We start from the raw sequence: 15108 nt of genomic DNA, 5'->3' as shown, positions 1-15108 counted from the left end.
TAGAAAGAGAATGAAGTTACCTTATGATTCTATTATTAGAACAAATTATGATGTTGATGCTTCACCTCTTGATAATACTTGATTCACACTTTCTGCGCCTAGCTGAAAGGCATTAAAGAAAAGCGCTTATGGGAGACAATCCATTATTTTACTTCTGCACTTTATTTTATATTTGAGTCTTGGAAGTTGTTATTACTGTAGCAACCTCTCCTTATCTTTATTTTATTGCATTGTTGTGCCAAGTAAAGTCTTTGATAGTAAAGCCAATACTAGATTTGGATTGCTTGCGCAGAAACGCATTTCTTGTCTGTCACGAATTTGAGCGATAGTCTCCGTAGAAAATTTAAAAAATCTGCCAATTTACGTGCGTGATCCTCGGATATGTACGCAACTTTCATTCAATTTGGGCATTTTCATCCGAGCAAGTCTCGGTGCCACTTTAAAATTCGTCTTTACGAATTGTTCTGTTTTGACAGATTCTGCCTTTTATTTCGCATTGCCTGTTTTGCTATGTTTGATGGATATCTTTGTTCCATTAACTTTCAGTAGCTTTGTGCAATGTCCAGAAGTGTTAATAATGATTATGTCACTCTGAATATATGAATTAGCACTGACCCTCTAATGAGTTTGTTTTGAGTTTGGTGTGGAGGAAGTTTTCAAGGGTCAAGAGAGGAGGATGATACAATATGATCAAGAAGAGTGAAAAGTCAAAGCTTGGGGATGCCCCCGTGGTTCATCCCTGCATATTTTAAGAAGAATCAAGCGTCTAAGCTTGGGGATGCCCAAGGCATCCCTTCTTCATCGACAACTTATCAGGTTCCTCTAGTGAAACTATATTTTTATTCCGTCACATCTTATGTGCTTTACTTGGAGCGTCTGTTTGTTTATTTATTTATTTTTGTTTTTGTTTGAATAAATCGGATCCTAGCATTCTTTGTTTGGGAGAGAGACACGCTCCGCTGTTTCGTATGAACACATATTTTCTTAGCTTTATCTTTAATGTTCATTGCGAAAGTTGGACTATTTCATTCATTGTTATATGGTTGGAAACGGAAAATACCGCATGTGGTAAATGGTTTAATGTCTTGAATAATGTGATACTTGGCAATTGTTGTGCTCATATAGATCATGTTTAAGCTCTTGCATCATGTACCTTGTACTCATTAATGAAGAACTACATAGAGCTTGTTAAAATTTGGTTTGCATGATTGATCTCTAGAGTCTAGATATTTTCTGGTTGAGGTGTTTAAACAACAAGCAGGAGACAATATAAAGTCTTATAATAGTTACAATATGTTCATATGTGAGCTTTGCTGCACCTTTTATACTTGAGTTTGCTTCAAACAACCTTGCTAGCCTAGCCTTGTATTGAGAGGAATTCTTCTCGTGCATCCAAATCCTTGAGCCAATAACCATGCCATTTGTGTCAACCATACCTACCTACTACATGGTATTTCTCCGCCATTCCAAAGTAAATTACGTGAGTGCTACCTTTAAAAATTCTATTATTTGTCTTTGCAATACATAGCTCATGGGACAAATAGCCTTAAAAACTATTGTGGTGAAGAATATGTACTTATGTGTCTTATTTTTTAATAAGTTGCTTGTTGAGCGGTAACCATGTTTCTGGGGACGCCATCAACTTTACCTTTGTTGAATATCATGTGAGTTGCTATGCATGTTCGTCTTGTCTGAAGTAAGGGCGATTTTCATAATCAAGTGGTTTGAGTATGCATACTGTTAGAGAAGAACATCGGACCGCTAACTAAAGCCATGATTCATGGTGGAAGTTTCAGTGTGGACAACTAATCCTCAATCTCTTATGAGAATTTTAATTTTTGTTGAATGCTTATGCATTAAAGAGGAGTCCATTATCTGTTGTCTATGTTGTCCCGGTATGGATGTCTAAGTTGAGAATAATCAAAAGCGAGAAATCCAATGCGAACTTTCTCCTTAGACCTTTGTACAGGCGGCATAGAGGTACCCCTTTGTGACACTTGGTTGAAACATATGCTATGCAATGATAACCCGTGTTAATCCAAGCTAATTAGGACAAGGTGCGAGCACTATTGGTATACTATGCATGAGGCTTGCAACTTATAAGATATTTTATACATAACACATATGCTTTATTACTACCGTTGACAAAATTGTTTCTTGTTTTCAAAATGAAAAGCTCTAGCACAAATATAGTAATCAATGCTTCCCTCTGCGAAGGGCCTATCTTCTACTTTATTGTTGAGTCAGTTTGCCTACTTCTTTCTATCCCAGAAGCAAACACTTGTATCAACTGTGTGCATTGATTCTTACATGTTTACCTATTGCACTTGTTATATTGCTTTGTGTTGACAAATATCCATGAGATATATATGTTGAAGTTGAAAGCAACCGCTTAAACTTATATCTTCCTTTGTGTTGCTTCAATGCCTTTACTTTGAATTTATTGCTTTATGAGTAACTCTTATGCAAGTCTTATTGATGCTTGTCTTGAAAGTATTATTCATGAAAAGTCTTTGCTATATGATTTATTTGTTTACTCATTATCTTCATCATTGCTTCGAATCGCTGCATTCATCTCATATGCTTACAATAGTATGATCAAGATTATGATAGCATGTCACTTCGAAATTATCTTTGTTATCGTTTACCTACTCGAGGGCGAGTAGGAACTAAGCTTGGGGATGCTTGATACGTCCCAAACATATCTATAATTTCTTATGTTCCATGCTACTTTTATGATGATACTCACATGTTTTATACACATTATATGTCATTATTATGCATTTTCCGGCACTAACCTATTGACGAGATGCCGAAGAGCCGATTGCTATTTTCTGCTGTTTTTGGTTTCGTAAATCCTAGTAAGGAAATATTCTCGGAATTGGACGAAATCAACGCACAGGGTCCTATTTTTGCACGAAGCTTCCAGAAGACCGGAGAGGAAACGAAGTGGGGCCACGAGGTGGCGCCACACTAGGGCGGCGCGGCCCAGGCCCTGGCCGCGCGGCCCTGTTGTGTGGGCCCCTCGTGACGCCCCTTGATCTCCCTTACAGAGACGCCGCCGCCGCCAATCCCATCTCGGGGGATTCAGGAGATCGCCTCCGGCACCCTGCCGGAGAGGGGAATCATCTCCCGGAGATCTCTTCATCGCCATGATCACCTCCGGATCGATGTGTGAGTAGTTCACCCCTGGACTATGGGTTCATAGCAGTAGCTAGATGGTTGTCTTCTCCTCATTGTGCTATCATGTTAGATCTTGTGAGCTGCCTATCATGATCAAGATCATCTATTTGTAATTCTACATGTTGTGTTTGTTCGGATCCGATGAATATTGAATACTATGTCAAGTTGATTATCAATCTATCATATATGTTATTTATGTTCTTGCATGCTCTCCGTTGCTAGTAGAGGCTCTGGCCAAGTTGATACTTGTGACTCCAAGAGGGGGTATTTATGCTCGATAGTGGGTTCATGCCTCCATTAAATCTGGGACAGTGACAGAAAGTTCTAAAGTTGTGAATGTGGTGTTGCCACTAGGGATAAAACATCGATGCTTTGTCTAAGGATATTTGTGTTGATTACATTACGCACCATACTTAATGCAATTGTCTGTTGTTTACAACTTAATACTGGAGGGGGTTCGGATGATAACCTGAAGGTGGACTTTTTAGGCATATTTGTGTTGATTACATTACGCACCATACTTAATGCAATTGTATGTTGTTTACAACTTAATACTGGAGGGGGTTCGGATGATAACCTGAAGGTGGACTTTTTAGGCATAGATGCATGCTGGATAGCGGTCTATGTACTTTGTCGTAATTCCCTGATTAGATCTCATAGTACTCATCATGATATATGTATGTGCATTGTTATGCCTTCTTTATTTGTCAATTGCCCAACTGTAATTTGTTCACCCAACATCTGTTTATCTTATGGGAGAGACACCACTAGTGATCTCGTGGACCCCGGTCCTATTCTTTACATCTGAAATACAATCTATCGCAATTGTTCTTTACTCGTTCTTCGCAAACAATCATCATCTTCCACACAATACGTTTAATCCTTTGTTTACAACGAAGCCGGTGAGATTGACAACCTCACTGTTACGTTGGGGCAAAGTACTGTGATTGTGTTGTGCAGGTTCCACGTTGGCGCCAGAATCCCTGGTGTTGCGCCGCACTACACTCCGCCACTAACAACCTTCAACGTGCGTCTTGGCTCCTACTGGTTCGATAAACCTTGGTTTCTTTCTGAGGAAAAACTTGCTACTGTACGCATCACACCTTCCTCTTGGCGTTCCCAACGAACGTGTCGACTGCACGCATCAGGGCCCCATCTAGATATTTCATGCAGTGGCCAGTGGGGGAAGAAGAAGATCATGTAGCGCCGCCATTAGAGCATGCAGAAGCTTTTTCTCTCGTGCCGATTCAGGGAGACGAAGGACCAAGCGAAATCAATTGTTTCCTAGTGGGATTTTCTCCTTTAGTTAACATGGGCCTTTTCTCCATTTTTAGTTATGTAAATGAGTCGAATAAGTGGGGTGGGCTGGTGCCTGCGTGGGCCAGACCATTTACACAAGAGCGATCTGCAAAATGCATAACACAATCAACCGGTTCCTATTCCTAGTTTGGAAGCTGATTACTTGGTTCTGAAAAAAAGAGCGCTGGTAGCTAAACTTTTGACCTTCAAAATAACCAACAGTAAGTCGCACAACCAAGGCACGCCGGATTTGCGAGGGCCAAGGCCACGCTCAAGCCAACAGTAAGTCGCACACCGAAGATGATGATCCCGTAGTGTGCATACTCTTAAACAAAAGTATCATAATTTTACTTTAGATAAATAGGATAAAGAAGAATGCAATGTCGTGGATAGGATAGGTATATATCTACTTTTCCATCCGTTGTGTGCCATGTGTGGCTTTTTTTCATCATCGTTGAAAAGAGTTAGAGACAATATATACGGGGCCATGCCAAAAAGCACGGTGGAGTGGCTGAGACTAGACCTCATACCCACCGACAACGAAGATGACACGATTTCAGCCAAAGTGAGCGTAATAGTTGGTAAGAGCGATAATTCTATATCATCATTACTAATTTGCATCTGCATATATTAGAAGATTTTTTAAACAATATGTAAAAACTGTTTGATATTGATAATATTTTGATTTTGATGCACTTTAAATGGCATAAAATTTGGACAAGCATGTAGTACATATTATTACCGTGTTCGTATTAAGGGCCCGAGGTTTTAGTTTCGCCCCGGGCCCCATAAAACTCAGGACCGGTCCTGGGTATAGAGCATGGTATGACCCTCCAACTTCTGAAAGGGCTTCGATTTCTTTCTTCCAAGCTTTGAACCTCCACGTCACGGCCCCTTCTTCTTATGCTCGGCGTCATCATGCATTTTTTGAAGGCACCTGGTGATCGACAAGTGCTACAAAAACAACAACGTTGAAGGCATCCATGTACTCCATATTTCGTTGAATCATCTCATCTTTGCTATTCATGTCTAGAAGGCAAAAGAAATCCTTAAAATTAGCAACGGCAAGAGAGGCAAGAACCACGGCCCACAACACCTACCAAAGAAACAGATGAACACCTTTAGTGCGCAGTGGAGGCAGTGAGGCGTCGTTGTGGATTCTGGTGCATGCAAAGTATTCGTCGGAATGGCCAACGAATTGAGCAGCGGTGGGAGGGGAGGCGCGTCACGAAAGAATGGCTGGAGGCAATGGCGTCAGCTTTGGTCGTTGGAAGATGGTTACCCGCCTCACTTTTACCTTTGTCCAGCTTGCTCGTAACGACCACTACATATCGAGGACGCGTAGGGTGCACCAGACACTCCATTAGGCCACGGAAAGGGCCTTTAGGGGCCTTTAGAGCGTGCATCTGGACACGATCAATATTCATGGGCGCCCTAAATCCATTCGGGGGATGGTTTTAGGGACGCGACTTGAGCTCTACAGAATTATTGTCTGACACTTCCGTGCAATCATCATCTCTTTATTTATTCTATAATTTGCTTATTTGCAGGCAAAAGGACACTGTTCAAATATTAGGGGGTGTAATTTTGTCAAACTCAAGATTCGTTTGAATATTCTAGTGTTAATTAATACAGTTAGATAATTTATGTTTGTTTTATCCAGTATTGTGCATTTACTTTTATATGGCACATACAAAAGTTTGTACTGAGAATTTGGTGCCATATGGCATGCAAAAAAAGAATTTATCTTGGTTAATTTTATTAGGGTGTGTGCGTATACAGATTTGCAATATATTTTGGAATCGGTTTTCTTTTTGTGAGAACAACTTTTGTAGTTTCTTGCAAATGAACGGCCAATTTCGCCGAAAAATCTGAATTACGAAGTGAGCATGAGCTCACAAACACACATCTGTAGTCTACGACGCTTATTTTCTTGATGGTAATATTTATCATACAAATTGTACACAGGAGTTGATATATTGGCTAGCTTCCATCTTCTTTTAGGATCAATATCTATATCATATTCTTTCTCAAAAAAAAAAATATCTATATCATATTCATTTATAATAAAATCCAAGAATCTGCTGGCCGATACACCAAAAGCACACATAAATGGATTCATCTTGAGCTCATCCTTTTGCATCATCTCAAAAGCTAAGTGCTAATTGGCTAAATGTGATTTGCATCTTTTATTTATTCTAGTGTTTGAAATAAATGCGACATGAATCCTTTCGATACATAGGCAGGGGCTGATCCTCATTTTGAAAAAAAACATCATGTCTAGTGTTTTAAAGTAGCATGTTCTATTTCTATAGAAATAATCATATGGCCCCTCTTTAGAGTGTGGGACATGGCCCTGTATTTTACTTGCTACTTAATCATGATACCATCCTTCTTATTTATAGTACTATGCTAAAAATCCATATAAAATTTATTTTAAATACTTTACAAGTAAATAATGATTTCACTTCAACACTAGGGTCACAAATAATTTCGACACCATCAACATAGTGAAATTGTTATTGCTATGCACTACCCACACAAACTAAGGTGTACATTATTTCTCGAAGACAAACAATGTAGAATTTGACCAACTTTATACGGACACTATTGAGAAATATACACTATATAGATATATAATATGAAAAGCTATACCATGATGTATCTAGTAACGTTGATTTGGCACGATAGATGTTGATAAAACGTTTTCTGAAAACTTGTTAAACATTTACATCTTTTGACTTTTGGAAAAAATTATATGCCTTATTTTACGGAACGGAGGTAGTATCATTTATGCATAGCATAGTCGTCAAGTTCTTGTGATGTATACGTGTAGGTAGCTTGACAAACTTAATATTTTGAGAGAACATAATCATTATACTGAATATTGTTGTTAAAAAATCATTTCCAGAATCAAAGAGAATACATGAAAAATAGGTGGGCTTGGAGTGGACCGGTCCATCACATTTGCTGGTTCGGTTGTTGGGCTACGTTCGGTTGAGATCCGGCGTTTCTGAAACCGCAAACGGGCCGAACTCGCTATGAAAACAATCTCAAAACAAAAACAAAATAGGACCACCGTCACCGGGGCCTCCTATACACCGACCGGGTCGGTGCGGACGCGGTGCCGCACACCCCCGACCCGGCGGTTATGTAGTGGGCCGCGGCCCATCAGGTAAGGTCGTTTTTATTTTTATTTTTATTTTTCTTATTCTATTTCTTTTTCTTTTATGTTTACATATTTTTATGTTTTAAAGATTTTTTTAATCCGTTTTAAATCTGGAAGTTTAATTTTTTATCTTTCTTAAAATATTTTTTTCAAAAAATATTTTTTTAGAATATCTTTTTCCAAAATTTGAATATTTTTTTTAGATTGAACATTTTTCAAAATTTGAACATTTTTAGAATGAACAATTTTTCAAAAATTTATTTTTTCCCAAAATTTGAACATTTTTAAAAAATGAACATATTTTAAATTTGAACATTTTTCTATTATGAACATTTTTCGGATACAAACAATTTTTAGCTTTGAACATTTTTTTTGAACACTTTTGAAATTTGAATTTTTTCGAATTTAAACTATTTTCAAATTTGAACTTTTTCAATTTTGAACAAAAATAAAAATAAACAGAAAAGAAAAGGAAACAAAAAAGAAAACAGAAAAAAGAAAAAAGAAAAAACAGAAACAAAAACAGAAAGCGAAAAAGAGAAAAAAGGTGAAAATGGGTCAGGCCCAATACACGACCAGGGTGTGCGGAGGCACCGACCTGGTCGGTGTATAGGATTTCCCCGTCACCTCTCATCTCTCAAAAGATCTTGTGAGATTGAATTAATGAACGAGAGAAATAAAACAGTTTGCACAATTGTCACGGACTATTGTGTTCTGAAGCACATTGAGCGATTGATCTGAAACCTCCGTACGTGGTTCACCTCGAATTTCCACAAGTGTATAGGCTGTCAGCTATTGAAATAGGTAGGATCTTACCACGGAGCACTACTAACTAGCTAGCTCGTCGCTCGTTGGAAGGGGCGACGTCAATCGATCACCTTCCATTTGGCCACTCTGCATATGGAGCAGTCCAAGCTGAGCCACGCCGAGGCACCTCCTGAGGTCAAACTCAGAGATAGTCAGATGGTGTCCATCGATCCGTGTCCAACTCCCGTAGGCTCGCACACCTCCAGATTTGGTTTTGTTAATTATCCTGAATAGCTGGTCACTCACTTTGGTGTGCGCGCGTTGATTTGATCGGGGTTTGACACATCGAGATCGTCGATGGGTGGATTTTGGGGAAGGCAGGGGAGAAGGACACGGAGATGCAAGGCAAGGCAGGGCCCGACAGCGGGAATGCCTCACGCTGAAGACCAACTCCCAGGTTCTTGTGCGCGCGGAGATAATAGAATCGGGGGTGGTCAGAATGAGGAGCTCGAATCTGTTTTGGGCGAACGACAGTACACATCTCTTGCACATCCGTGCACCTTCTCCCTAGGGTGTTATGGGAGAATTGGTTATTTACCCAAAAGTTCATCAGCCTTGGATCATCTACCCAAAGTTGATTGCACCTTGGTTAAATACCCAACAAAAGGCTTAGTTGTGTTTATGATTTACCCAAAAGGGGTCTTGTGTAAACTTACAAATTACCATTTAATTGGCCATGAAAATGACTACTTTGGGGCAAGTCTGTTTCAATCACTGTCTGTACTGAAGCCTGGGGAATATCTGACCTGATCTGTACATGTTTTAATAAAAGAACGCAGCCCAAAATTAGATCTTTATGTATGTGGAAATATGCATGCACGTGTGGGCTGTCATTTATATGAACGCATGCAGCTTTCCACGGTTCTGCCGAAACTGATCACAAGCATGTATATGGCTTCCATGAGGCTGCAAATAATATGAATCAGTTCATCAACTACCTCCGATTGAAGTATACTAATCAAGTGCCGACTCACCCTGTACTGACCAACGAATTTTCGGAGGCGCTTGTCTGGCCGCTTGTCTGGCCGTACAACAACATTAGAAATAGCAGAAGAATGGAATCCGGGACATACATGCGCACGGCGGCCAGACGTATGGGCACGGCACATGCAGACGACGACTATCACAAGCAGATGATGTTGATAAAAGTTGGACAGCGTCGGGATGGTTGAAAGGTGTCTCTCAATTGTGGATGCGGAGGCGATTGATCAGCCGCCGGGAACGGCGCTGACTGGAGGCGCACATATGTTGAACTCGATATGGTCGAGGAGGGTTTCAATCTGATCAGATCAAAGCTGGTCCACCAACCGGTCTGTGACTAACTCTAATTAGGGTCCTGATGTAATTATCTTTTTATTTTTACGTCCTTGTTGGGTATTTAACCAAGGTACAATGAACTTTGGGTAGATGATCCAAGGCTGGTGAACTTTTGGATAAATAACCAATTACCTGCATGATCAATGACGGGAGTCGACTGAGTATCAGATAAAGATTTGGTGGAGCATCTCGTGTCGATAGTCCCGCAACCCTTGTTTTTTTTGAAGTGAGTGCCGCAACCCTTGTTGGTTGAAGTTCCCAAGGTTGTGAGAAGCGGGGAGCGAACTAGTTGTGGACGTGAAGAATACTCAAATGTGGAAATGAAATTGACAAAATAAAGTAGAAAGGATTCGAAAATGCAGTTGTGAACCCGAGCTCATATGATCCTACTTCGATAAAAGAAAATATAGAAAATTGGGAAAAAATCAAAAAATCTGATTGTTGTTTACAACAAACATGAGAATGTTTTCTAACAGGAAGCAACACTACGGTGAGAAATGATAAATTTTGTGGTTTATGCAAAAATAATAAAACTTGTTGATGTCTGTAGCATTTAGATTTGTTGTTTGCAACAATTAGATTTATCTTTTTTGCAGACCAGTACATGCATTTTTTCTAGGAGTTTTTTAGCATGCTATTAGAATACATGTTCATATTCATCCCATCTAGCACGGGTACTAATTAGCTATATTTCTCAGCCTAGCCCATCCCATCCCCCCACGGATATGGCCCAGCAGGCCAACATCAAGCGATGGAAGACAAACGAGGGAGAGATCGTGGGAAATGTGTCGATCAAGAAACAGGAAAACTGAAAAAGAGAGAAGAAGCCACGCTAATCAATCTCCTCCAAAGCCCTCGTGCTAGGCGAGGCTTGGCCGGTGATTCGTGTCTCCTGATCTCACCTCTCATGGCTCTCGGCATCGTACCGGCAGCCACGCTAGGTCACCATAGGCCAGCGGCCGTGATTCCCCCGCATAGCTCCTCCGGTCCACCCTAAACCTGACCGTTACTGTCTTTGTGACGCCTAGGCCGACGACCACTTCACGACAATAAAAAATTCAACACAATCCTTGGTAATGTATTGTATATGATCCGCTAGCCTGATTTTTTTTCGGGAAGCATACATGAGAACTACATGTTAAATATATAAGAAGAAAGAAGCCAAGAAATACAAGGTTACAGGGAAGCATCAAGCCCAAAAGAAAAAGAGAGAAATAAAAAAACTGAGGAAACGACCTACAGAACCAAGAAGGCGGCCAGCGGGTAGGAGAAAACCAAACAAAAAAAAATAAAAGAGGCCTACGCCAACAGAGGTGTAAAACGGCCAGCACTTGCGACCGACCAAAGTTTCACTTCCTTCTTGATGTGGGCAACAAAGGTTTGGATCGGTGTAGATAAATTCTCGAAGACTCTGCCATTTCTTTCCCTCCATGTCATCCAGGTGGTGAGCATCACAAGTGAATCCATGCGACTTTTGTTTGCTCTTGGAACGTTCGATCTCATAGATTCCCACCATGAACTAAGAGGCTTATCCATGGAAGGCACTACCTGATGAAATCCAGCCCAGTTTAGGATTGCTCCCCATATAATGTTTACGACCGTACAACCGATAAAAACATGCCGAGAACTCTCTGTGATAAAATTGCAGAAAACACAATGCTCAATATGAGGCAGCTTGCGTTTTGCAAGTATGTCCGCTGTCCACACCCTTCCCCTCATGAATATCCTCATTGAGTATGATTTTTCTCAAACAGTGTTAAGTCAGGTCATTTATACTTTTACTGAATATTCTACAAAGTCATAATTCTTATGGTTAGGTTTCATCAACATGGATAAATTCATTATAAGAGGAAATAGCTCTAGCAGTAATAAAGCCTTAGTACCTCAAGGTGAAGTTAGCAATGCTGAGCCTAAAAGAGCGAAGATTAAGCTTCATATGGATGACATTTCAAGGTTACAAGAATTGCAAATTCAATTACCGAAAATCATCGATAGAAATTAGTGGTATGTTTTCTATTTTTGACTTTACGTACTCTTAATTCCATTTGTAATACCTATTTACAATGTATACATACTACTGTACATGCAGAGTTGTACATGCTTTTGAAATCTCACTCTTGAGTGATCATGGTGCCAAAGATACCGTGATGGATATGGATCAGACCTTTACTAATTGGTATTGATCTACACAAATTTATTGTTTTTACATGTTCATTGGCTAATTATCGTTTGTGCAACTTATTAAGCATTCGTACATTTTTTCTAGGGATTTATCATACAATTTTATTGTTATAACAAGAATTGTTTTGGACATGTGTAAGTCAGCTCCCTCCTTTGTCCATTTGTGGGCCCGCCATTGAGCTCGGGAGCTGAAAAATCATGTCTGAAAGGAGTTCTTTTATTATATTAATCTGTGCACTCTTTTTTCGAAATATAGTGCACCTGGGTTTTCGTGAAAGTTAAATTACACTAACTTCGACCATGTTTGTTGAGAAAAATATCTATATCTATAATACTGAATGTATTCCATATTAAAATATACTTTGTGATGTTTCTAGTGGTATTGATTTAATATTTTAGATGTTGATATTTTCTTATATGAACTTGTTCAAATTTTACTCGATTTGACTTAAAAAATGCACTATATTTTGGCGTAGAGGAAGTACGTGCAGTTATTGCTCCTCGAGTTATAGATGAAAGAGATAACGGATAAGAACTCACAACTTCATGCTAAGTTGAGAAACCTTGAGGGAAAATGGTTTAGATGGCTCAGGCCACCCAGCAAAAGGTTTATGGACAACCGTGAGTTTTTTCGATAAATGGAATATATTAATATCAGAAAATACAAATTACACTCAGCCTCTGCAACAACACAACACCCTAATGACAGTACGGATGCACACAGTCAAAAAAGGGAAAAAGAAAACTAAGAAACAAAAGTCCCGCTACAACATTCTAGGCCTAGCAATAACAATACATCGACCACCAAGACAACACCTGAAATACAGACCACTAGTAGAAAAAATGCCTTCCATCCCAACCTATTAGTCCCCAAATACTTTGACCCGGGACTAATGGGTCTTTAGTCCCGGTTCTGGTGGTGAACCGAGACTAATGCTCGGGGCAACCGGGACTAAAGGGCTACGGTGGGCTACGGCCAGGGCAAGAACCTTTAAACCGGGACTAAAGGGTACCCTTTAGTCCCGGTTGGTATCCCCAACCGGGACTAAAGGGTACCCTTTTTATTTTCGTACATTAAAGGGATCGCCTTTTCTAGCACTGTAAAATAGAAAATAAAATGATAGAAAATTCAAAAAAATAAAATGTTTTCACATTCTTGTATGTTATGCAACTTAGTATTAGGGAAAATTAACAAATTTGAATTTTCATTTTTTTTGCAAAAAAGTTTTGAAAAATGGTAAAACCGCAACAACTTTTGCATACCACGTCAAAAAAAAACGTATAATATATCGAAATGATCATGGGAAAAAGTTACATCCGAATTCATTTTTAGATTCTCAAAATTCCAAATGAAAATATGAAAGCAGGAGGATTTTAGTTTTTGCTATAAATTATGGATTTTATATATTTTTTATTTTTTTAAAACCTAAAATTAATAATTGCATCCTGCATAAAGATTACTATCATTTTTACCCAATTTTTTGATTTTCAAATTTTTAGGTTTTAGGTTTGGCAAAAAATATATTTAATTAATTAATAAAATTAAAAATAATACAAATTAAAAAGTTAATGTTTATTTATTTATTCAAGATTATTATTACATCATTACTTTGTTTATTAAAAGAATTATTTGAAATCCAAACAATAAAGAAATGCATCGATCAACATGTTAATAGGATTGATATGATACTACTATCACATACATGCGCGCGAAGCACTTGGATGCGGAACGGGATGGAACTCAGAAGTTAAGCGTGCTAGTGCTAGAGTAGTGGGAGGATGGGTGACCGAGCGGAAAGTTTGACCACGAGTATGTAATTTGACTAGAGATAGAGACTAAACTATGCAAATAACTGAAATAGTAGAAATTCTGAAAAAAATAGAAAAAAAGAGGGAGTGAAAAATAATTAGAAACCCAAATGAATTAAAAAATTAACTCGAAATAGCCTTTAGTCCCGGTTCGTGTTACAAACCGGGACTAAAGGTTCTTCGCCCCGGCGCATGCCAGCCGCCCACGTGGCGGGGCCTTTAGTCCCGGTTCGTAAGCAACCGGGACTAAAGGGGGGGGGCTTTAGTCGCGCATAATTATCCCGGTTGCGCAACCGGGATTAATGGCCCTTGCGAACCGGGACTAAAGCACTTTTTTCTACCAGTGGACTCTCCAAAGCGACGCCTCCAAGAAGAAAACAGTGCACCAGCGCCGTCGTCGCCCGACCAAAGATCTTAGGTTTTCACCCTGAAGATAGTCCCTGCTCTCAAAAGCCTCCAACAAGGTCATTGCTAGGCACAACCAGTTAAAGTCAGACCTTGGATTTTCACCATGAAAGGTAGGACTCTGAACTTCACATGTGTTGCCGCCCCCACTTTCATACCATTACTGTGAAGCCCGGAACACCAAGCAAGTCCCTCAACAGCGCGGAGACTTAAATCTCCATTAGCTAGACCTCCGATCCGGCATTCATGATATTCTCTTCTTCTTACTTCACCATGGACCAAAATGTCACTTGATGTCAACACGTAACAGAGCTTCGCGCCGCTTCCTCCAGAACCAAACGGCTGGAATAAAAACATGGGTGCGCACGACCGAATACCACCCGATCCAGCAAACTCCAGACAAAAGATGCACTGTTACATTCACCGACGGCGCCTTCCAGAACTCAACACTCCGGCCAGACAAGAAGGGCAGACCTCAGGAAGGTCTCCATCTTCGCGCAAGAGAAACCCTAGGACCACCACCTTCAAACTGCGAAACAAACGAGCAGGCCCCCTCACCGCCATCTGCTAGCCAGCGAAAACGAAGGAGGAATCGGTGGACGCACCATCCGAGACCCACGCGACCCAGATCGAAGGCCTGCCAATCCACGCGGTCTTGGATGCCGGTACCACACCATCCACACCTCGCAAAGTCGCTGCCCCTCCTCGCGCCGTCAGCTGAACCGACGAAGGGTCTGTGTGGGAACCAGACCCGCAGCCACCACCACCACCCATCGTCGGAAGGCCATGGAAGGAGCAGCCGCCGCCGCACATCAGGGGATCTCCGCCCCGGACGCCGTGCTCGCCTCCCCGCAGCAGCCACCCCAGCCGCCACATCAGGTCGTCGCCACGACCACCCCCCGACCCCCTTTGGCGACGGGGCCTGCCGCCACCGTGGC

This window comes from Lolium rigidum, chromosome 6, assembly GCF_022539505.1.
Source record: "Lolium rigidum isolate FL_2022 chromosome 6, APGP_CSIRO_Lrig_0.1, whole genome shotgun sequence".
Lineage (NCBI taxonomy): Eukaryota > Viridiplantae > Streptophyta > Magnoliopsida > Poales > Poaceae > Lolium > Lolium rigidum.
Note: the sequence above shows the minus strand (reverse complement) of the source record.